This window comes from Eptesicus fuscus, chromosome 9 (assembly GCF_027574615.1).
Source record: "Eptesicus fuscus isolate TK198812 chromosome 9, DD_ASM_mEF_20220401, whole genome shotgun sequence".
In the NCBI taxonomy this organism is placed as follows: domain Eukaryota; kingdom Metazoa; phylum Chordata; class Mammalia; order Chiroptera; family Vespertilionidae; genus Eptesicus; species Eptesicus fuscus.
Genome location: NC_072481.1, coordinates 2,209,646 through 2,230,981, shown reverse-complemented (window position 1 = coordinate 2,230,981; position 21,336 = coordinate 2,209,646). Strand labels below are relative to the sequence as shown.

General features: G+C 63.6%; 1 protein-coding gene and 1 long non-coding RNA gene across 2 annotated transcripts in view; one reads left to right on the top strand and one right to left on the bottom strand.

Moving 5' to 3' along the window:
* The window catches only part of AJAP1 (adherens junctions associated protein 1), an 81,856-nt gene that overhangs the window by 21,254 nt on the left and 39,266 nt on the right, over positions 1-21,336 (top strand). The gene's annotated exons all lie outside the window — the stretch shown is intronic.
* On the bottom strand, positions 11,507-17,285 carry LOC129150355 (uncharacterized). Its single transcript, XR_008557081.1, has 3 exons — positions 16,982-17,285; positions 12,435-12,511; positions 11,507-11,738 (listed from the first exon to the last, which is right to left on the bottom strand). It is a non-coding gene; the product is annotated as an uncharacterized LOC129150355 (long non-coding RNA).

Genomic DNA, 21,336 nt, shown 5'->3' with positions numbered 1-21,336 from the left:
TGCATCATAGCGACCAGTTGTTCGGCCGTTCGGTCGATTTGCATATTACCCTTTTATTAGTATAGATTACCCTGGCAGTGAGTCCCCCCTCGGCTGTTTTCTGTTGGTTAGAAGTGAGTCTGGTTCCACCTGCTTGCAGGAGAGTGACCTAGAGGAGGCGTGACCACCGGGAGGCAGGGGCCATTGGGACTGCCCATCTCTGTGGTCAATGGCTCCGTCTGGGGGGTTCCAAATACAGCGGAACCTCGGTTCTCGAACTTAATTTGTTCCTGAAGGCTGTTCGAAACGGAGTCACCTTTTCCCACAGAAATAATGCAGCCCATCGCCGACACCATGGGCTGTCGGTGCCAACATGCCGTGGGTTGGCAACACGTCGCAGTCTTGGAGCTGCTAAATGTGCAAGCAGCGAGCCTCTTAGAATCCACACACACACGCGTGTGCACAGACATATACAGGGGCCCCCCATATGTATTCACCCTTTGAATAATTATTAATTCCAACGGGTTACATCTGAACAAAGAATAAGAAGCATCAGTTGAGCTAGGAGCTGAGAAAGTGTGTATATACTTTGGGACACCCTGTATATCCATATATGCACATATATGAAGCATTTATGTGTAGATAAGTAAAAAGAGAGGTGGTGAGGAATCGGCTCATGTGACTATGGAGGTGGTGAGTCCCAGCGTCTGTGGTCGGCAGGCTGAGACCCAGGGGAGCCGATGGCCTACGTTCCAGTCCAGGAGCCAGCGGCCTTGCACCCCAAAGAGGATTCCGGAGGCCAGAGAGACAGGTTCACTGCGGCGGCGCCACGCCGGCGCTCGGACCAGGCGGCATCCTTCCGGCGGTGTTTTTATGGGGACTTGGGCGGATGGGGAGCAGATGTGGGCCGTTTCTCTGCAGGGTTACAGCGAAGTGTCTCAGCCCAGAGTGGCCGGTGGAAAGGGCCCCGTAGACCCTTTGTCCTGCTCAGACCTCCAACTGATTGGACGAGGCCCACCCACAGCCGGGAGGGCACTCCGCTTCCCTCGGTCTCTGACTCACGCGCTCCTCTCACCCAGACACTCACACACTGACCCAGCGTCCGGGCGCCCCATGGCCCGGCCAGGTCCACACACACATTCCCCATCACACCGTCACCATGGTCCAGGTGACCTCATTCCCTTCGTCGTCGTAGTCAGTCTTCACTGGAGGGTATTTTTCCCATTGATATCTAGAGAGAGTGGGAGGGAGGGAGGAAGGAAGGGAGGAGGAGGAGAGAGAAACATGGATGTGAGAGAGACACATCCATCGGTTGCCTCCCGCATGTGCCCTGACCGGAGCCGGGGATCAAACTTGCAACCCAGGTACGTGCCCTTGACTGGGAACCAAACCCGGGACCCGTTGATGCGTGGGCTGGTGCTCTAACCACTGAACCACACCAGCCAGGGCCCCCATTCATCCTAATGCCATTTTCAAAGACCTATTTCCAAATAGGGTCACATTCTTAGACGTGAATTTGCGGGGGGGCACTATTCACCCCACTACACCCTCCTGTGGGAGTCGGAGGCTGGGAAGGAGCTGGGTCAGGGGTCAGCGGGCTTTGCTTCCCTTAGTCCCCGTGCCGAGGCCTCAGTGGTCCCTTGAGAACGGATGCCCATCGCAGGACTGCGCAGAGCGCCCTCCTGCTGGCCCGTCTCTGGCCACCATCCAGGCCACTGCCGTCCAGTTTGACAGGACGCAGGGCGGGGCCAGCTGCGGGCCGGGGAATGGCGCGGTGGCTCAGGTGCGCGGAGACTTTATATTTAGACACGGAAGGTCGTTTCCACCCCAGGAGGGAGGACAGGTTCGCTGCGGCGGCGCCACGCCGGCGCTCGGACCAGGCGGCATCCTTCCGGCGGTGTTTTTATGGGGACTCGGGGCTGAGGGGGAGCAGAAGTGGGCCATTTCTCTGCAGGGTTACAGCGGAGTGCCTTGTAACCTGTACGATATATGAGCTAAATAATAGGTCTTTGACATTAGAATTGGGGCGGATTTGGAAATATTGCAAAGATAAACTTCTGAGCAAGTCCTGCTGGAAATGGTGTTTCCCAGCCCCCGCGGCTGGCTTGAAAGCCGGAGGGGGAGCGTGACATAAATCAAAGAGACAGGTGCAGTTTTTGTGATTAAACAGCCAAACGCGTACAGAATGCCTCTGTCTGGCCGGACAGACACCGAGTGTGGCTCCAGGCGCTTGGCTGAAACGCCCCACTGTTCACCCGCCGCGCTGAATGCCCGCACTGTTTGGCGGAGCGCTTCGGAAGCCCGTGTTTGCAGCCGCACGGGCCGCGTGTGGAGTTGCCACAGACTGCCACGGAGAGGGGGTCACCGGGCCACGGCCAGCGTCCCCGTCTGCCAGCCACAACAAGCAGAGGCGGCCAGGCATCTGCGGGGCAGGCCAGGCGCCGGCCACACCCGGCCCGGCCCGGGCAGGCGTCGGGGAGGGAGGACCCGGGAGGGGGCCAGGGGGCGGGACCGGCCCGCTGTTTGGGGTCTGGGGGTCTGGCCTGATGCAGGGCTGGGGTCGTCCACCCAGGCCTCTCTGCTCCCTCCCAGACGCCAGAGGGCAGAGGGACAAGCTTAGACGGGGCGGCAGGTCAGTTCTCTCTCTGCTTCCGACGAAGCCCCCGGCTCCGCCGTGGGGGGAGGCCAGGCCTCTGTGAACGGCGGGTCCTGAATGTGTGCCTCCCACAGAGGACACGCAGGTCGCGTGCAGCAAGGCCGCGCGCTCGGGCTCCGACAGCCCCCGGTGGGGACCGTCGGCCCCCTGTGACCTGGGGCAGGGGAGCCAGTTCTCTGCCTCAGTGTCCCCACCTGCAGAACGAAGGGATGCAGCAGCGGGGTGGCAGCGTCTCAGGCCGCCAGTTTCAGGCACTGCTCTGAGCGCTGTGGTCCGTCCTCAGCAACCCCGCCATCATCCCATTTCACAGATGAGGAAACTGAGGCCCAGGCCCTTGGAGCCCAGCCGGCCGCGTGCAGGCTCCAACCGCATCACCTGCCGGAGTCCCAGCTCTGAATGAGCGGTAAGAGTCAGATGGCCGGGATTCGGATCTGGACTCTTAGCTGCTGTGTGACCTTGGGTGCGTCATTCACCCTCTCTGAGCTCATTCCCACTATCTGTAGGATGATGACCCGTCCGGGGGTGGGGGAGAGATAAGCTGAGGAATGCAGTAAGGCGCCTTCCACGGTGCCCGTCTGTGCCCTGCAGGGAGGTCCCCGCCCCCAGAGCTGGGAGTCCCGCCGGCCCTGGGCGGCTCGTGGGACCAGAGTCCTGGGCCCGCTGTCCGTGAGTCGGGGTGGCCCTCAGAGCTTGCCTTTCTCTCCAGTTCCAGGTGAGGCTGGTGCGGGGACCCCTGAGAGCCTGTGAGTGGTCCACTCCCTTCCAGGGGGTCGTCTGTGACCTTGATGTGACCTCACAGGCCTGGGCGAGTGCAGAGACAGGACGTGCCCTTCAGGGCTCGGAGGGAACACAGCTTCCTGGGCTGGTGCCCGCCGCGGCGCCTCCTGGGGCCTTTGCCCAGATTTGGCCTCGGAGCTTGGAAAATGCCCAGTGGCCTCACCGGCGGCGATGAAGTTGTCACCTGCCTTTCCTTTCATTCATTCCGTAGCTGTTTGAGGTCACTGCCCGTGCCAGCTCCCAGCGGGTCCCTGGAGAGCCCGGGCGGAGCCAGGACAGGTGCATCGGGACAAGGATCACCCACCAGGATGGGGCGGGGCGGGGAGCAGGGCCGGAAGGAGGAGGAAGGGGGCAGGGAGGGGCGGGGCGGGGAGCAGGGCCGGAAGGAGGAGGAAGGGGGCAGGGAGGGGCGGGGCGCAGCCAGGGAACAGCCCTGCCAGGCCAGGAAGCAGGGCCCTGGGTGTCAGGCCCACCCTGTGGGTCCAGTTTCTCGCGGAACATAAGCCGGGGGCTCAGAAACTAGGCCGCTGCCCCTGGGTGGGCGGAGCGCGTCCCGATGTCTGGGGGCAGCTGACAGTTCCCTCTGGGAAACGCACCCTCAGTCCCGTGCTGTGCGCTCAGTACGTCCTGCCGGGTTAGGAGTCCACAGGGCAGGTGGGAAGGAGGCCGGAGACTCCCTCCTGTCGGGGTGAGGGCGCTACACGCGCCTTCAGGGGCCGAGCCCCTGCTTCCCCAGCCGAGGCTTCCTGAGCGAGGGTTCGGGGAGCAGGACCCAGGGCGGCCCAGGGGCCTGCCTGGCTGCAGGGGGGAGGCCCCCGGTGGGGGTGGGGATGATGGAAGGGGACCCCCAGCAACCTCTCCTGCTTCTCAGACCCCCCGACCCTCAAATCTGTCCCCTTCCCGGGATCCTGGGCTGGGCCGGTGCTGGCAGGCGCCTGGGGCTCATCACTGGCTCCCAGGTAGGGCACCCCCCATTTCACAGGTGGGAATGCTGAGGCTCCTGCACGTCGACTTGTCGGAGGGCGGCTGGTACAGGCAGAGCGGGGCCAGCGATGGGGCGGAGGCAGGACTGGAGGATCCGGTGAGCTCGCCTCCCGGGCCGCCCTGGAGAGCTGCGCGCTCCTCCCTCGCACGGCAGGGCCCGTGGCGCCCTCCCAGCGTGGAGTCAGGCCTGGCCCCAGGCGGTTGTCCTCTGCCTCTGTCATCTCAGGTCATCCTGGCTGGAGGACAAGAGACAGCCGCAACGCCGACCTCCTGCTGCGGACCCCCCCATCCCCGCCCCCCCCCCACCCGCTTAGCGGGCTGCTGTGGACGGCGTGATAATGGCCTGGAAGCGTCCCGTGGCTGTCGGTCCGTCCGTGTGTGTGTGTGTGTGTGTGTGTCTGTGTGTCTGTGTGTCTGTGTGTGACAGTCACCCTCCTGGGCACCAGAGGCTAACGCGTGGCTGTCCAGAACTAGGAGCTGTGAAATGCTCCCGGCCACCAGTTGTGACAAGGGCGTGACCTTGGCTCCGCCTGCCCATCCGTTCTCAGCCTATTGGGTCGGGAAACGGAAGACCGGTGTCATTCATGTGGCCCATGTGAAACCCGCAGGTCCTCGAGGTGAAGGCCACCGGCCCAGCCTCCCCAGGGGGCGGGCGAGGCCTCCTGGGATGAAACCAGGGTCCGGCAGGAAGGGTGCCGACAAGCCCTCGTGTCACTAGCGCCCGCGTGGACGCTCCTTCAGGGGGTCTTCAGTGCCGTTCCGTGATGGCTCATTTGCAGATGGTCTGCATGCTAAGGATCGGTGTTTCTCCACGTGTGGCAGCCGCAGGCACAGCCGCCTGTCTCCAAGCTGCTGCTGGCAGAGCTTCGTCCTGGGCCGGCGACAGGACCCCACCTCAGGGCAGTGGTCCCCCCCAGGCAGGGGACAGGCAGGCTCAGTGCCTAGTGCACACCCCGCTGTGGGGCAGGTGCCCTTGGCGGCCGGCAATCAGCCATCTGGTCCACCTGAGGCCACAAGGCGGAAGGTCGGTTGGCTTGGGTATCAGCCTCTGGAAGGCCGGCAAGGCAGGATGCATCGGGACAGACAGAGGGACCCAGGGCCCCCTCCTGGGGGGACCACCTCCTGTTCTCCCTCCGGGAGGGCAGGCCTTTCTCCTCAGGGCCTGCTCCCAACAGCCGCTGCCGATGGTGAGGGTTGCTGAGCGGGTGAAATGATTTAGCTCATCCTCACTCCTTCCTTAAAGCCAGTGGGGTCTCCCCCACTTGGAGACCCCTTACTCAGGGGTCACAACTGCGCTAGTTCCCTGGGGCGCCATGACACGGGACTGCAGGTGGGAGGCATGGGGCTCAGACCACAGAGATCTAGGTATCCCTCAGCTGTGGCCGCATCACCCCAGTTTCCGCCTGCGTCTCCACGCGGCCTCGGCCACTGTGTCCCAAACCTCCCCTCCCTTTTCTCTCGTAAGGACGCCCCCTGTATGAGGACCCCACAGATAATTCAGGATGATTCAGGATCATTAACGTAACCACATCTGCAAAGACCCCTTTTCCAGTGAAGGCCACTCTCTCAGGTTCAGGGGTTCAGGCCTGGCCGTCTCTCTGGGGGCCGCCACTCACCCCCCACAACGACACTGTCATGTTGAGTGCCAGTGGCCACCATGTGCCATGGGCTTTGTGCCCAGCACCCCTGCTCTTTCTGACGCCCACAGGCAGCTTCTCTCACTCAGTTTGCAGGTGAGGAACCCAGGCGCGCAGGTGCGGGCACAGGTGTAGGCAGGGAGCCTGCGGCGGGGGCGGGGGGGAGGGAAGGTCCTCACCCCAGGACTGTTGGGCTTCACGGTCCAGATTCCCGACCTTGACCACGTGTCTCCTTCCTCCACGCAGAGCCTCGGAGGGCTGGGTTCACGTTTTCTTTTTTCCCTGAGACTGAGGGTAACTCCCTTAATTCCTTCGGCCCCGAGAATATGTCCCCCCAAAAAGAGAGCACCCACAGAGTCATCCAGCTTCAATAAGTCAATGAAATGATCAACGCAGTCCCCTGGGCCCCTCCCGATTCTGAGGGAGCAGGTGAGCCCGCCGCCTCGGAGCCATTCCTGTCCTGTTGCGCCCCATAGGGTTCCCTCCCCCACCGCTCTCCTGCCCATCCAGCACCTGCCAATCATAAAGGGACGTCCGCTTAGATCAGTGGTCGGCAAACTGCGGCTCGCGAGCCACATGTGGCTCTTTGGCCCCTTGAGTGTGGCTCTTCCACAAAATACCACGTGCGGGCGCGCACATACAGTGCGGTTGAAACTTCGTGGCCCATGCGCAGAAGTCGGTTTTCGGCTCTCAAAAGAAATTTCAATCGTTGTACCTTTGATATTTGGCTCTGTTGACTAATGAGTTTGCCGACCACTGGCTTAGATGCTCACGTACACAGACCATCCTTCCAGAATGTTCTTCCCGCCCTTCCCGGCTGTGGCCAGGACGCCAGCCTGGCCCAGCTGTTGGCTCTTGGTCTGCTTGTCCCCTTGGCCTTCCACAAGTCGCCAATTCCTCTGGTCCCTCAGGGTGACTTGCTAACTCCTACCAGCCCTGCTTTCAGGGTTCCAGCCTCCCAGCTAAGGGGAGTCTCTATGCTGCAGAGGGATCGGGACAGCCCAGTTAGCACCCGAGCTGGACCAGCACGCCGAGCTGACCAGGGCAGCCGCCTGTCCACTGTGACCCCCCCCCAAAAAAAAACCCCCAGAGACCGGGACGGGGACAGGACAGGATCCTGGTTCCTCCCGCGGACCCGTCATCTTGGCGTCTTCCTCCTCAAACACTTCAAGCGCCTACGTCTCTCTCTCTCTCCACAATCCTTTCAACAAACATAGAAAAGCACTGCAATGTTAAAACCCTGACCAGAGTGAGGACGTAGGGTCGAGGACTTGAAAACCTCATGAAACGCATCGTGGGCTCTGGCCCTTTAGCGGCATCGGGGTTATTTGGGGAAGCTGTGGGCCATTGTGGCAACTCCCCTACTTATCTCAGCGGCTAGTCAGAGGGAGGCGCCCTTAAGCCCAGCCCCGCAAAGCAGGGAACGCCCACACGCCTTCCGTTGGCTCAGCTCGTTGATTCAGCCGCAGTACGCTGTGCCCCGTGTGAGCTCCGGTGAGTGGGGCAGTGGGTGGGCAGCCCCTGGACTGGGCCCGAACCCCTGGGGTTCCCACCCTGGACTGTCTCCTGCAAGGTCGCCGTTTTCTGGTTGACTGTAAATAAAAGTCCTAACGTCTTCCGGGTCCATCACCGTGCGGGGGGGGGGGGGGGGGTTCAGTGGTACCAGGTGAGGTGGGAACAGACAAGATCAATGGGATTGTGGTGGGAGCCGCTGCCCCCCATTACCAGGGCTTCCTTAAGAGAACACTCACGGCCCTGACCGGTGTGGCTCAGTGGATAGAGTGTCGGCCTGCGGACTGAAAGGTCCCAAGTTCGATTCCGGTCAAGGGCATGTACCTTGGTTGCAGGCACATCCCCAGTAGGGGGTGTGCAGGAGGCAGCTGATTGATGTTTCTCTCTCATTGATGTTTCTAACTCTCTATCCCTCTCTCTTCCTTTCTTTTGTAAAAAATAAAAAAAAATCAATAATAAAAAAAGAGAACATTCACGTGTGGGATATACCCACTCGGCCGCAGCTGGCAGATGATGAGTAATGTGATGAACGTGTCATCGTTCAGAGTCGAGGGTGCCCCAGACCTGGGTAGTCAGTGCAGGGGGAGAACTCAAGGGGATGTCCCACCAGAGGGAGGAAGCACAAGAGTCATCCATCCACCCACCCACCCATCCAACCACCCATCCATCCATCCACCCACCCACCCATCCACCCGCCCATCCATCCATCCATCCATCCATCCATCCATCCATCCATCCCCACCCACCCATCCATCCACACATCCATCCATCCACACGTCCATCCATCCATCCATCCATCCATCCATCCATCCATCCACCCATCCATCCACCCATCCATCCACCCACCCATCCACCCACCCATCCACCCATCCACCCATCCACCCACCCACCCATCCACCCATCCATCCACCCACCCATCCATCCACCCACACATCCATTCATCCATCCATCCACACATCCATCCATCCATCCATCCATCCATCCATCCATCCATCCATCCACACATCCATCCATCCATCCATCCATCCATCCATCCATCCATCCACACATCCATCCATCCTCCCTCCCTCCCTCCCTCCCTCCCTCCCTCCCTCCCTCCCTCCCTCCCTCCCTCCCTTCCACCGTGTGGGGTACTGGAGATACTTGGGCTCCCAGTTGAGGAAGTGTTTGTAGCTCTAAGTGCTTCATGTGAGGGGCTGCACCCAGGAGAGCATTTTTGGGGGGGTCCGTCTTTCTGGGTGACAGGAGGGTGCTCAGGGGAGACCTTCATGCTGAGGCTGGAGGATGTAGGAGCGGACAGTGAGGATGGAATGTGGGCGGTGGGGCTGAGCTCTGCTGGCCGGGGCACCCTGTGAGCACAGGCGGAGAGGTGGCCAGAGTGCAGCCTTGCAAGCCCCATGTGGTTGGATGTGGGGAGACGGATCAGGGTTGATGGCACGTGCCCATGGTTTTGGCTGAGCCGTGGCTAGTGTGGACGTGCATTCAAAATGACCACACGGGTGTGTGTGATCCAAGAGGAGGCGGCCTGGCTGCGGCATGACTTCCACTTCCCTGCTCACTGCGGTCTGGGCCTAGATGCTGGTCCTCCGCTATCTGGCGAGCCTGCCCGGGGTCTCAGGGGGCACGTGCCCCACACTTACTTCCATCCACTTGCCCGTCTTCTCACCTGGAGGCCGGGTGGTGTTCTTACCCCAGGGCCTGCCAGGCTCCAGCATGAAGCAGGCCTAATACCTGTTTGTGAACTGGTAGATGGATTCCAGGAAAGGAGAGAAACGGACAGAGAAGGTGGGGCGCAGCAGAGAGACAAAGAAAAGGAGACAGAGGGAGAGACAGAGACAGAGAGACACAGACAGAGGGATGGAAGCCCTGAGGTGAAATGCAGTGAGTGAGAAATCCTATATAATAAAAGCCTAATATGCTAAGTGTCCGGTCAACCGTTCAACCAAAGTGTAATATGCTAATGATATGCTAAGGGCACTCAACCGCTCGCTATGACGTGCACTGAACACAGGGGGTAGATGCTCCAACCGGTAAGTTAGCTTGCTGCTGGGGTCCAGCCAATCAGGACTGAGTGAGACAGAACGGACGTGCCCTGGAGCCCTCCTGCGGTACCTCCCCGGCCCCGATCGTGCACCGGTGGGGTCCCTCGGCCTGGCCTGTGCCCTCTCGCAATCCAGGACCCCTTGGGGGATGTCAGAGAGCCGGTTTTGGCCAGATCCCACAGGCCAGGCCGAGGGACACCACTGGTGCACAAATTCGTGCACCGGGCCTCTAGTTAAACTATAACGGGCGAACATAGTTAGGTTTAGTGGAAAGGTGGAGCTTCTCACTTAAAAACAAGCGGTTGACGTGAATATAGAATTCTGCAAAAACAAAGGCCCTCCTCAGCTGTTTCCTTTGCTGCAGAGGTTATCCAGGCACAGGGCTCAAGTCATCCACTCGCGGAATTCAGGGGACGTCCCTAAGAACATCATCCCGGGCTGGGCAGCCCTGGGGTGCCGGGGCTGTGAGAAGCCCGCTCAGTGTGGGCACCCAGTGAGTACACACTGATCGGGTGGGTGCAAGACTCGCCGGGTGCTCAGGCCTGGGGTCTGAGGGGCTATACCAGAGGCCGGGGGGGGGGGGGGAAGGCGAGGGCCTCTCCCCGTCACTCTTGCCTGTGGCGCTCCTGGCCGGCCAGGCACACGGCTCTGGTGTGGGACAGTCTCCTGCTCCGTGGAGTGTTCCCGAGACCACAGAGCGGGAACGGGCGCCCACGGGAAAGAGAGAAACACACGGCACCTCCTTCCTGGAGGAGGGTTCAGAGACAATTACCCATAAATCAGCTCAGCGCCCGGTGTGAATTCAGCTGATTAAGGCGGTCGCAGCGTCTTCGTTGCCGGAGGGTGGCCCGATTAACCACGAAGCAAGCAATTTACACGCAAAACACCTGCTTTCTGAGCGGATGGCGGGGGCCAGTGCGCTCCTCGGCCGGACCCCGAGCCCAGGCTCTTATCCCGGTGCAAGGCGAGGCGCTCCTGGCGGGGCTTTGCCCACAGCGGGGTGGGTACCAGGCCCTCCCGTGCCTAGGGCCCCAGGGGCAGCTCAGGGGACAGCACCCTGCACCCCCTCCCACAGACCCCGCAGGAGTGGTCACCAGGATTGCACGCCGCCCCCCCCCCCCAGGTCCTCCTGCAGGAGGCATCTGCCACGCGCCCTCCACCCGGCCAGCAATAAGCCGAAGAGCAGGGCACGGAGCACTGGGGCTGTGGGGGCCGAGAGCCAGGTCTGAACCCGCTCCCCTCTTACTGCGTGCACCTCTCCCCAATCTACGGGTGAGGAAACTGAGGCACGGGGGGTCTGGGGGACCCTCCATCATCGGGAGGTTCTAGGCACTGACCAAGATCCTAAAAGTAAGAGCCCAGCCCCGGGAGAGGCAGTGCTCAGTGACTTTGGGGGTTTCCTGACACCCCCCGAGGATGAGTGCTGGGGGCTCCCACCGGCTTGCCTCGGCAGCCCCCCGAGTGCTGTCGGGTCTCCTGGAGTGGGCCCCACAAATGAACCCACAGCATTCCTTCTGCTCTCCCCAGCTCCTCTCCTGCTAAACTTCTCCTCGGCATTCAATACCCATCACCTCCTCCCAGCAGCCCTCCAGGCTCTCGCAGGCAGAGCCGAATCCACCCCAGCCGATGACTGCCCGCCTCTGGGTCTTGGTCAGGGAAGCGCCTGTTTCCCCGGTGGCCTGCGAGCCCCCGACTCGTTCATTCTCTCCACGGATGATGGCGGAGCGCACCCGTGAGCCCTGAGCCGGCCCCGCGCTGTGTGCTGGGCTGGAGCGCGCGGGGCATCGTCTCCTCATGCCTAGATCCAGCCCCATCGTCGCCGTCGCTAATGGTTGTGGAGTAATTGGATACAAATAAAAATTAAGAGGCGCAGTTAACATTAGTGTTAAAGCGTAATTAATATTAAATTACGGTGAAGCTGAGTGAGTGCCCACCTCAGGCTGCAGTTCCGTGGTCTGTGCACCGCCCCTCCCCCGCCACAGCCCTGGAGGTCGATGGGCAGGTTCCTCTGCCATTGTGTGCGGAGAAGCTTCCGGGCGCTGCCAGGATGCAGAGCGCGCTGGCCGGCGGGAGGGATGCCAGGCGGGTCACGGGTGTCCCGGCGGAGCTGGGGGCGGTGGATTCTGAGCTTCAGAGGAACCCCTCTGGGGCCTGGGGGAGAGGATGGTGGGGAACCGGTAGTCATGGAGGGCTCCCAGGAGGTGGTGTGGGAGGGGCTGGAGGACCCCCGACGAGGGACAGGAGGCTTCCTGGGGGCGGGAAGCTGCGGTGGCCTTTCCTTCCCCAACAAGATGCCCGCACAGGCCTGGCATCCAGGGCTTCAGAGCGGGGGGGTGCCAGGCCGGCCAGCAGGGATTCTTGCCAGAGGAGAGTGAGCCTGGCTCCTAAGTGGGGGGTGGGGAGGAGGTAGAGGAGGGGGGACAGTCGTGGGGAGGGGACCCAGCACGGGCTGCAGGGCGCTCCTCTCTGGAGCTGCTCCTCTGTCTCCAAGTGACCCTCTGGCCCTAAATCTGGGGACAGGGTGAGGTCTCTGCAAGTGTGTGCGCATGTGTGGGTATGTGTGCCTGTAGCTGCCCATGTGTGCATGCATGTGTGCCCATGTGTGTCTGTGTCCTTGTCCTAGCGGCCACCATGTGCAAGTGTGTGCATGTGTATGTGTGTGTGTATGTATGTATGTATATGTGGCTGTATGTGCCCATGCGTGTCTGTGTCCGTGTGCCCACGTATGTCTGTGTGTGTCCGTGGGTATGAGTGGGGAGTGGTAGAGCCACTCAGGAGTTAGGTCAGTCCTGATCCACAGGCCGAAGCGGGAAGCCACGTGGTCACACCGGAGGCTTTCCTACCCACCGCTCAGCGCGCCATGGCCGCTCGGTGCTCTTTCGAGGTAGCGAGTCCCCGCCACATGGTGTCCGAGGCTGGGAAACCTGGAGGGCGGAGGTGAGAGCGGGAGAGTGCGCATGGGCGGCATTGCCAGCTCCCTCTGCCCCCGCGGAGCCGCTGGCCGCGTGCCCCCACCTCCCTGCACCCAGGCCCCTGGGAGGCCCAGGCCCTGCAGCACCGCCCACCAGCCGTGACTGGGCGAGTGCACGCCACCTGTGAGCCGTCGGCCCTTGTTGGTCACGTGGGCAGTGGGGTGGCCTCTCTGGGAGGCCGTGGATGGGTGCAAGGTGCCACACGAGGGCCCAGAGGGAGTTGGCCCGGGAGCGCTGGGTGCCTGACTGTCCTGGCGGCCAGCGTGCGGCTCCGGTGAGCCGGTCACTCCCTGCGCCCCTCCCCAGGGCAGCGTCTCCATGGCCTCCCCCCCCGCCAGGGGTCATGAGTCTGGGTCTCTGTCCCCGGAGACCAGGGTGGGTGTCGGGTCGGGGAGGGCAGACCAGGCAGTGCCATCCTCTCCTGGGGAACACGGGAACGTCTGTCGCTGGAGGTGAGATGGAACTTGACCTGCGCGGCTGGGCTTGCAGGATGGGGTCATGGTCGTTCCTCAATTCCAGCTTGTGTCCCAGTCCCCGTCCTCTTTTTCCCACCGTGGATGTGGGGGTATCAGTGGGGCCCCTGCCCCCTGCCCCCTGCCCCCTGCCCCCTGCCCCCTGCCCCCTGCCCCCTGCCCCGCTGTGCTTATGCTCAGTGCTGTGGCGCCATGCGGGCGCGGGGTGATCCTGGGTCCGCTGCAGGCCCCCTCCATCCCGGCCTCAGCGATGCTCGGGTGTAAAGGACCGGGGACGGGCGTGTGTTCGGCAGGGAGTGGAGGGGCTGTTTGAGGGTCCCCGGGCTCCCCAAGGCCCCTTGGGTGGGCTGGGTCCTGACTGAGTTAGGCCAGGTCCCCTCCCTCCTCGCCCCGCTGGCTGCTGCCGGGCCCCGCCCCGCGGCCAGAAGTCCTTGTCGGTGTGCGGCCCCTGGGCCTCCCCCTGGGCCTCCCCCTGGGCCTCCCCCTGGGCCTCCCCCTGGGCCTCCCCCTGGACCTCCCCCTGGGCCTCCCCCTGGGCCTCCCCGTGGGCCTCCCCCTGGGCCTCCCCCTGGGCCTCCCCCTGGACCTCCCCCTGGGCCTCCCCCTGGACCTCCCCCTGGGCCTCCCCCTGGGCCTCCCCGTGGGCCTCCCCCTGGACCTCCCCCTGGGCCTCCCCCTGGGCCTCCCCCTGGGCCTCCCCCTGGGCCTCCCCCTGGACCTCCCCCTGGGCCTCCCCCTGGACCTCCCCCTGGGCCTCCCCCTGGGCCTCCCCCTGGACCTCCCCCTGGGCCTCCCCCTGGGCCTCCCCGTGGGCCTCCCCCTGGGCCTCCCCCTGGGCCTCCCCCTGGACCTCCCCCTGGGCCTCCCCCTGGGCCTCCCCGTGGGCCTCCCCCTGGGCCTCCCCCTGGGCCTCCCCCTGGGCCTCCCCCTGGACCTCCCCCTGGGCCTCCCCCTGGGTCTCCCCCTGGGCCTCCCCCTGGGTCTCCCCCTGGGCCTCCCCCTGGGCCTCCCCCTGGGTCTCCCCCTGGGCCTCCCCCTGGGCCTCCCCCTGGGCCTCCCCCTGGGTCTCCCCCTGGGCCTCCCCCTGGGCCTCCCCCTGGACCTCCCCCTGGGCCTCCCCCTGGGTCTCCCCCTGGGCCTCCCCCTGGGTCTCCCCCTGGGCCTCCCCCTGGGCCTCCCCCTGGGTCTCCCCCTGGGCCTCCCCCTGGGCCTCCCCCTGGGCCTCCCCCTGGGTCTCCCCCTGGGCCTCCCCCTGGGCCTCCCCCTGGGCCTCCCCTTGGGCCTCCCCCTGGGCCTCCCCCTGGGCCTCCCGCAGGCTCCGAGCCTCTCCAGGTCCAGCTGCGGTTTCTCCTCCTCCGTCGCGCCCACTCTCCGCTCTTAAGCTACGGATTTGCCCTGCCTCAGTTTACCTTCTTTTTTTTTTTTTTAAAAGCTCAGTAGTCAAGAGAGATCATATTTTTCAAATATATTTTATTGATTTTTTACAGAGAGGAAGAGAGGGATAGAGAGCTAGAAACATCGATGAGAGAGAAACATCGATCAGCTGCCCCTTGCACACCCCCCACTGGGGATGTGCCCGCAACCAAGGTACATGCCCTTGACCGGAATCGAACCCGGGACCCTTGAGTCCGCAGGCCGACGCTCTATCCACTGAGCCACACCGGTTTCGGCTCAGTTTACCTTCTGATGCGTGAGGGCCCACGATGCTGCAGCCGAGCCTCCCCGAGCAGTCACCCCCAGGAAGGAGCGCGGCACCCCAGCTTTTCCTGAGGGATGGTCTGGGGTTCTGGAGGCCGAGACCAGCGGCTCGAGCAGGGCGGGCGGGAGCCCTGGGGGACCTGCGGCTGAGCCCCCTCTCGGCGGCTGGACACACAGCGGCTCTGCCGTCAGCCCTGCGGGAGTCCGGGCCTCCTGTGCACCAACAGCTGGCTGGGCCCTCGGTGCGCTCCGCCGGCGTCTGCCCCTCGCCCACCCCCGGCACAAGGTGGGCACGTGACGCCGCAGGAGCCGGTGCCCAGGGACCGGACCGCCAGGCCACACCGAGGGAGGGTGAGCCAGCCACTGACCCAGAGCCTCCCTGGGCGGCTCCCCTTCCTTCCAGGCGCCTGGCCGCCCCCACCCACTCATCCCCTCTGTCTCGGCGAATCCTCGCACGCTGCGCCCTTGCAGCTGCTAGTCGTTCTGAGAGGCAGCCGCCTCGCTCTCTCCTCCACCCTCCCCGCCTGGCACGCGCCCGCGCTTCATAAATACCAACATCACAACAGCAACAAAACCAAAATAGACGTTTCCGCGAGCACTCGGGGACGCAGGGGCGCTGGGAGCTGCGCCATTCACTCTTCACTCTTCAGGGCGAGACCATCAGCCAGGAGCCGGATCTCACCGGCAGGGGCGGGGCAGGGGCGGGGCGAGTCTGAGGCGCCCAGAATGTTCTGGAGGAGGAGCGCACGTTTCTCACGTGGGAACTTGTGCACCCCCAGGCCTGGGGCGCTCTCCCCCTCCGGCGCCAGCTTCTCCTCGGCTGGTGGCTACTCCGCCAGCTTCTCCTCGGCTGGTGGCTACTCCGCCAGCTTCTCCTCGGCTGGTGGCTACTCCGCCAGCACAGGGCTGGGCTGAGGCCTCTTCGGAAGGAAGCGCAGCCTCTGTTTGTGTGCTTTTCTTTCTCCTGCGAAATGCGAGTACCAGCCGCTCCTCTCGGAGGGTGACCGCGCGGACGGCGTGAGAGCGCATAGAGTGCTCAGCCACGCCTGCCGGGAGCGTCGCTCCATCCGCGTGGGTGCCATGTCCGGGGCTCCATCGCGTGGGTGCCGTGTTCGGGGCTCCATCGCGTGGGTGCCGTGTCCGGGGCTCCATCGCGTGGGTGCCGTGTCCGGAGCTCCATCCGCGTGGGTGCCGTGTCCGGGGCTCCATCGCGTGGGTGCCGTGTCCGGGGATCCATCCGGGTGGGCGGTGTGCGCATGCCCACCCCGTGCTTCCTCAGCAGGCTCCGTCCTCTCCTGTGCGTGTCTGCAGCGCTCCTGTCTTTCCACGTGCTTGCTGAGAGCTTCTCCGTGGGCATCTTCCCGCCTGGCAACCGTGGCCAGTGCGGCCGAGGGCTGGAGGGAGCTGGGACCCTGGCATCTGGGCTGGTGTGTGCTGCGCTCTGCCCAGGACCCCTGCTCTGAAGGGTCACCCCCCCCCCACCCCGTACCAGGCCTCTCCGCCGCTCCCATTCTTTGTCTCTGCTTAAAAGTTCTGCTTGAAAGTGAACATAAAAGTCGGGCCAGCGTGGCTCAGTGGTTGAGCGTTGACCTATGAACCAAGAGGTCAGGGTTTGATTCCTGGTCAGGCCACATGCCGGGATTGCGGGCTCAGTCCCCAGTGTGGGGCGTGCAGGAGGCAGCCGATCCATGGTTCTCTGTCATCATTGTTTCTCTCCCTCCCTCTCTCTGAAATCAATAAAAACGTATTTTTTTAAAAAATGAACGTGAAGTCGGATTCAACCAGGTCTGAAGGAGGAACAAGCCATGTACTCGGCTCTCCATCCGGGACGGCCCGGGAGCCTCGCTGTCATCGCTGGTGCTGGGCGGGTCCCAGCGGTGCGCTTAGTGGGTCTGCGGCGGGGCCTGCATCTCAGCGCTGTCACCACCCTCTCCACGGGGAGGGGGCGCTCTCACTGAGGACGGCGGAGAAGCTCTGCGGGGGGTGCAGGCCTGACTTGGCCCCCCCAGGCCCTTCTGGGTGTCCTGTCCTCGCTCTGGGTGCCGCTGGTGGTGGGGGGGGTCACCGACGCAGGATCCTTCCCCAGCCCCGTGCGTGCCTGGCTCTGCCAGCCTGCTCCTTGGCCTCGAGCCGGGGTGGGGAGCCCTTTTCCTGCCAGCGGCCATTTGGGTGTTTAGAACGTCATTCCAGAGCCACACAGACTTACCGATTTAAAAAGCAGCTGCTGTATTTGGTCAAACAATGAACTCACCCCAACGCCTTGGCAGGGCCAGACCAAGTGACTTCTCGTCCCGCTGCAGCCCGTGGGCCGGACGTCCCCACCCCTGGCCTAGAGGGCAGTGGAGAAAAGAGGCCGGACCCCGGATGGCCAGCTCGTGCTGGGGGCCCGTCTCAGGCTTTCGCCCCCACCTGCAGAAGAAGCGGGGTACTGGCAGGGCGGCGGGTTGGCCTGGGGAGGCCGCCCAGCTGTGGGCAGCTGCTGGTCACGTCTTGGCGCTGCCCAGAGGGGCACAGACGTGCCGTAGGAGGGCAGTCGCTGGCCGAGGGCTTCGTGGTCCCGGATGGCCCGCGGGCGGCAGGGGCTCTGGGTGCAGCAGTGCGCAGCGCCAGACACACAGAGGCTGGGCCGACGCCCCACTCCCAGGAAGAGAACATTCCTGCCCACAGGGCTACCCACCCTCCGCTCCTCGCCGCCTCACTCCTCCGGAATGCTCAGGCACGTTGCCAGGGCAACCAGACGCCAGCGAGCGCGTTGCCGTCCTTCAGCCGCCTCCCAGCACCCGAGAAGCCTGCAGGCATCCGCGTGCCTCGAGCTCTGCAGACCCGGCTCCGAGCTCCCAGGGAGAGGGGATGGGCCCTGGGCCGAGGCCCCGAGGCCACGAGGGGGAGAGGGATCACGGGGCGGCTGCTGGCCCTGGGGACCGCACCCCTTCCCCAGGACGGTAGTGCCAGAGAACCTGGAGCAGCATGGAATCGGGAGGATCTAGGGGTGTCGGGGCCTCTGTCACACCAGGAACCCCAACGTCCCCCGCCCCCAGATCAGTGTCCCTCCTAATGGAGTGAGTGCTGGACCCAGAGGAGGACAGGATGGCGGGGGAAGCCCCCTGGAGTATTTTTTCTTTTTCTAATATGTTTTTATTGATTTCAGAGAGGAAGAGAGAGGGAGAGAGAGAGAAACATCAATGAGGAGAACCATCCATCGGCTGCCTCCTACACGCCCCCGACTGGGGATCGAGCCCACAACCTGGGCATGTGCCCTTGACCGGAACCGAACCCAGGACCCTTCAGTCCGTAGGCCGATGCTCTATCCTCTATCCACTGAGCCACACCGGCCAGGGGTCCCCCACCTGGAGTTTTACTCCACCCAGAGGTCCGGGCTGACGAAGCCACCATTGCCCCCTCAGCACAGCCTTGGGGTCCGGGGTCTGTTCTCAGAAAGCCCTTGGTCTCCTGTCTTTGCGAAGAGCAGAACGCCATTGCCTTCTAGAAGGTGGCTCTGAGTGTGAGCGGGGATCCATGCCTGCTCCCCCCCCCCCGGGCCCCCCCGAGGTCCCTGCGGAGACCCCCAGGGCCTGGGGCGGCTCAGGCCCCTCCTGCCAGCAGCACCCGGGAAGCACTGGGTACCCGGGTTTCTAGGAACGAGGAACCAGTGCTCCCCAGCCCCACAGATTGTTCCCATGGCAACTGCCCCCCAGCCCCGGAGCTCCCCAGCCCCCCAGCCCCGGGGCACGCGCCACCTGAGGGGAAGAGGTGCCTGACTCCCCGACAGCGCCTTTCTTTTGTGGAGAAGAGAGACAGGGCATCAAACTGGATCGCAACCACTGCATCTCGCTGAGCTGTTCCTGGGGAGCAGAGTTCAGTGACAGTGTCAAGAGGGAGACACTGCAGACTGGGAAAGGGGGAGGCGGAGCCCCGTTCTCCGCTGGGAGGCCATGGGGTGGGGGCGGCAGCGTGGGCTCCCAGAGAGTCTGGGCTGGGACCCTGCGGAGTGCTGGGGGGGGGGGTGCACCCAGGCCCTTCCTCTCAGGGCAGGCCGGCCGCGGGGATGGAGCTGAGGCCCGGCGTGTGCTGCAGGTGCCTGCAGCTCGAGGCGCGGCTCTGGCTCCAGCCGGGCGCCTTCCCAGAGCCCCAGGCCGCTCTCTCCAAACTTCCGCTCAACCCGCTTCCTGAGCGATCACAGACACGCCCTGAACTTCGCCCTCTAAGCGTGTGCCGGAGGTGGTGGTGGCATGTTCACAGGTTGTGCAACCATCCCGCTAGTAATTCCAGAACACGTCACCCCTAAAGACCCCCTGAAGACACCCCGACTGCTCGCCTGGCCTCCCACTTCCCCGGTGAGCGCACCCCCTTCAGAGAGGACGGAACCGGACTCGGAGGGAGCACCGAGCTCCCCGCCCCGGCAGTGGGTTGGCTTTTCTGCATAACAGCCGGGTGGCCTGGAAATGAGGGGTTTCTATGGTAACCAATTACAGCTCACGATTGGCGAAAAGCGACAGGAATACCCCGTGTGTGAAGTTACGCGGGGCAGGTGGGCCCAGGCCCGGGGCTGCTGGTTAATTTCCGGGAGTCATTTCTCCGAGCGCCGCGGCTGGCAGGTTTGCGTGTGGCTGCTCTTAGTCAGCCAGTGGGGCCTGGCGGGGCCTGGCGGGGCCTGGAGGGGCGTGATGGGCCTGGCGAGGCCAGATTGTGCCTGAGGGACCTGGTGAGGCTGGCTGGTACCCAGAGTTGCCGGTGTTTCCTGGGCCGAGGCACCCACCCGCTTGAAGCAGCATCTCGTCCCTCTGAGGCCGGACCTGTGTCCGAATGAGCAGCTCCCGGGAGAACCAGCGGCCTAAGCCATTCATCTTCACCGGCCACAGGAGCCGCCGGTGTGACGGGGAGCTGCACGCTGACCTGATTCCCCGTGCGGGGGGTGGGGAGACCTGATTCCCCATTGGGGGGGGCACCCCTGCGCCGGCTGGGCGGGCTGTGGGGGAGCTGCACACGCGGAGCTGGGTGGGAGCCATTAGCTTGGCGAGCAGCTCCCCATGGCAGCAGCAGGCGGAGAAGCTGGGCCTCAGCAGCTGGGCCTCAGCCCCCCTTGGCCGTGGGCGCTCCTGAGTCCAGCTCCTTCCTCGGCCCGTCCTGCACCCCGAGAGCCGCGCCTTCCCAGGGGCCAGGGAGACGAGGGGCAGCCCCGCAGGGCAGTGTGGCCTGAGGAGGGGACACACACATGGCCACACTCACCCATAGGGGCACACAGCAACACAAGTCACACCCACACTCACTGATACACACACGTGCTGACACACAGGTGCACACACACCAACTCACACACAGGTGCACACACACACAGATACACAAACACAGGTGCACACACACAGATGCACACACTGGTGCACACACACACATACACAAACACAGGTGCACACACACCAACTCACACACAGGTGCACACACACCAACTCACACACAGGTGCACACACACCAACTCACACACAGGTGCACACACACACACCAACTCACACACAGGTGCACACACACCAACTCACACACAGGTGAGCACACACACAGATGCACACACTGGTGCACACACACAGATACACAAACACAGGTGCACACACACCAACTCACACACAGGTGCACACACACAAACACAGGTGCACACACACACCACTCACAAACACTCCCTGATACACACACACATGTACAGACATACCCAGCCACCTTCACACACAGATACACACACACCGACACTCACACATACGGACACACACGGCCACACTTACCAACATACTCACCTCACAGACACACAGACATTCACACATTGACACACTCACAGCAACACCCACACCCACACATGAGCTCACCCTCACTCATCGACATGCCTCATGGACACACAGACTGTATACATTCTCACACGGACACACACACACAGGTACACCCACACCCACTTCTACACTCAGTCTCATGCTGACAGTCATACACACACACACACACACATCCACCCGCCTCGCACACGCACACCCCACGCAGTCCTGAGACACCCTGTGCGCACGCTCACCCGGTGGCTCACACTCACTCCTGGTTTATTTCCTGTGAACCCCATGCCGCCCTCAGCCAGCCCAGCTGCTGCTGCTTCCCGCGCGGGTTCTGAGCAGCTTTAGGCTGGCGCCTTGCACGGAGCACCCCCCGCCGCCCCCGCCGCCCTCACGGGTCCGGGTTCCTGTCAAGCTGTGTGACGAGCGCTCACTTTGGCGCCTGTTGCCTGAGCGGGTGGGAGAGGGCGCGTGGGCCGGACCCACACCTTTCCGCGCGGCGGTCCGGGCTCTGGGTTTCACGTGACACCCCCTGAGCCACCTGGGAGCTCACGTCACACTGACAGGCCCCCCCCCCAGGCGGTGCCCCTCCTCCCACCCCCAGGGGCTGAGGGGGCGGGGGGGCTTCAAGGGCATCTGCCCGGAAGGTGAGGGGGAGCGCCAGTGCCCACAGGAGGCGCCGGCAGAGCGGGTGCCCGCACACTGTCCGTGGGGCCCCGCAGGGGGCATGTGCCCGAGCGAACTCCGAGGGGCCCCCATAAGAAGGGTCCCCAGCAAGACGCGGAGGCCACGGCGGCTGGAAAACGCG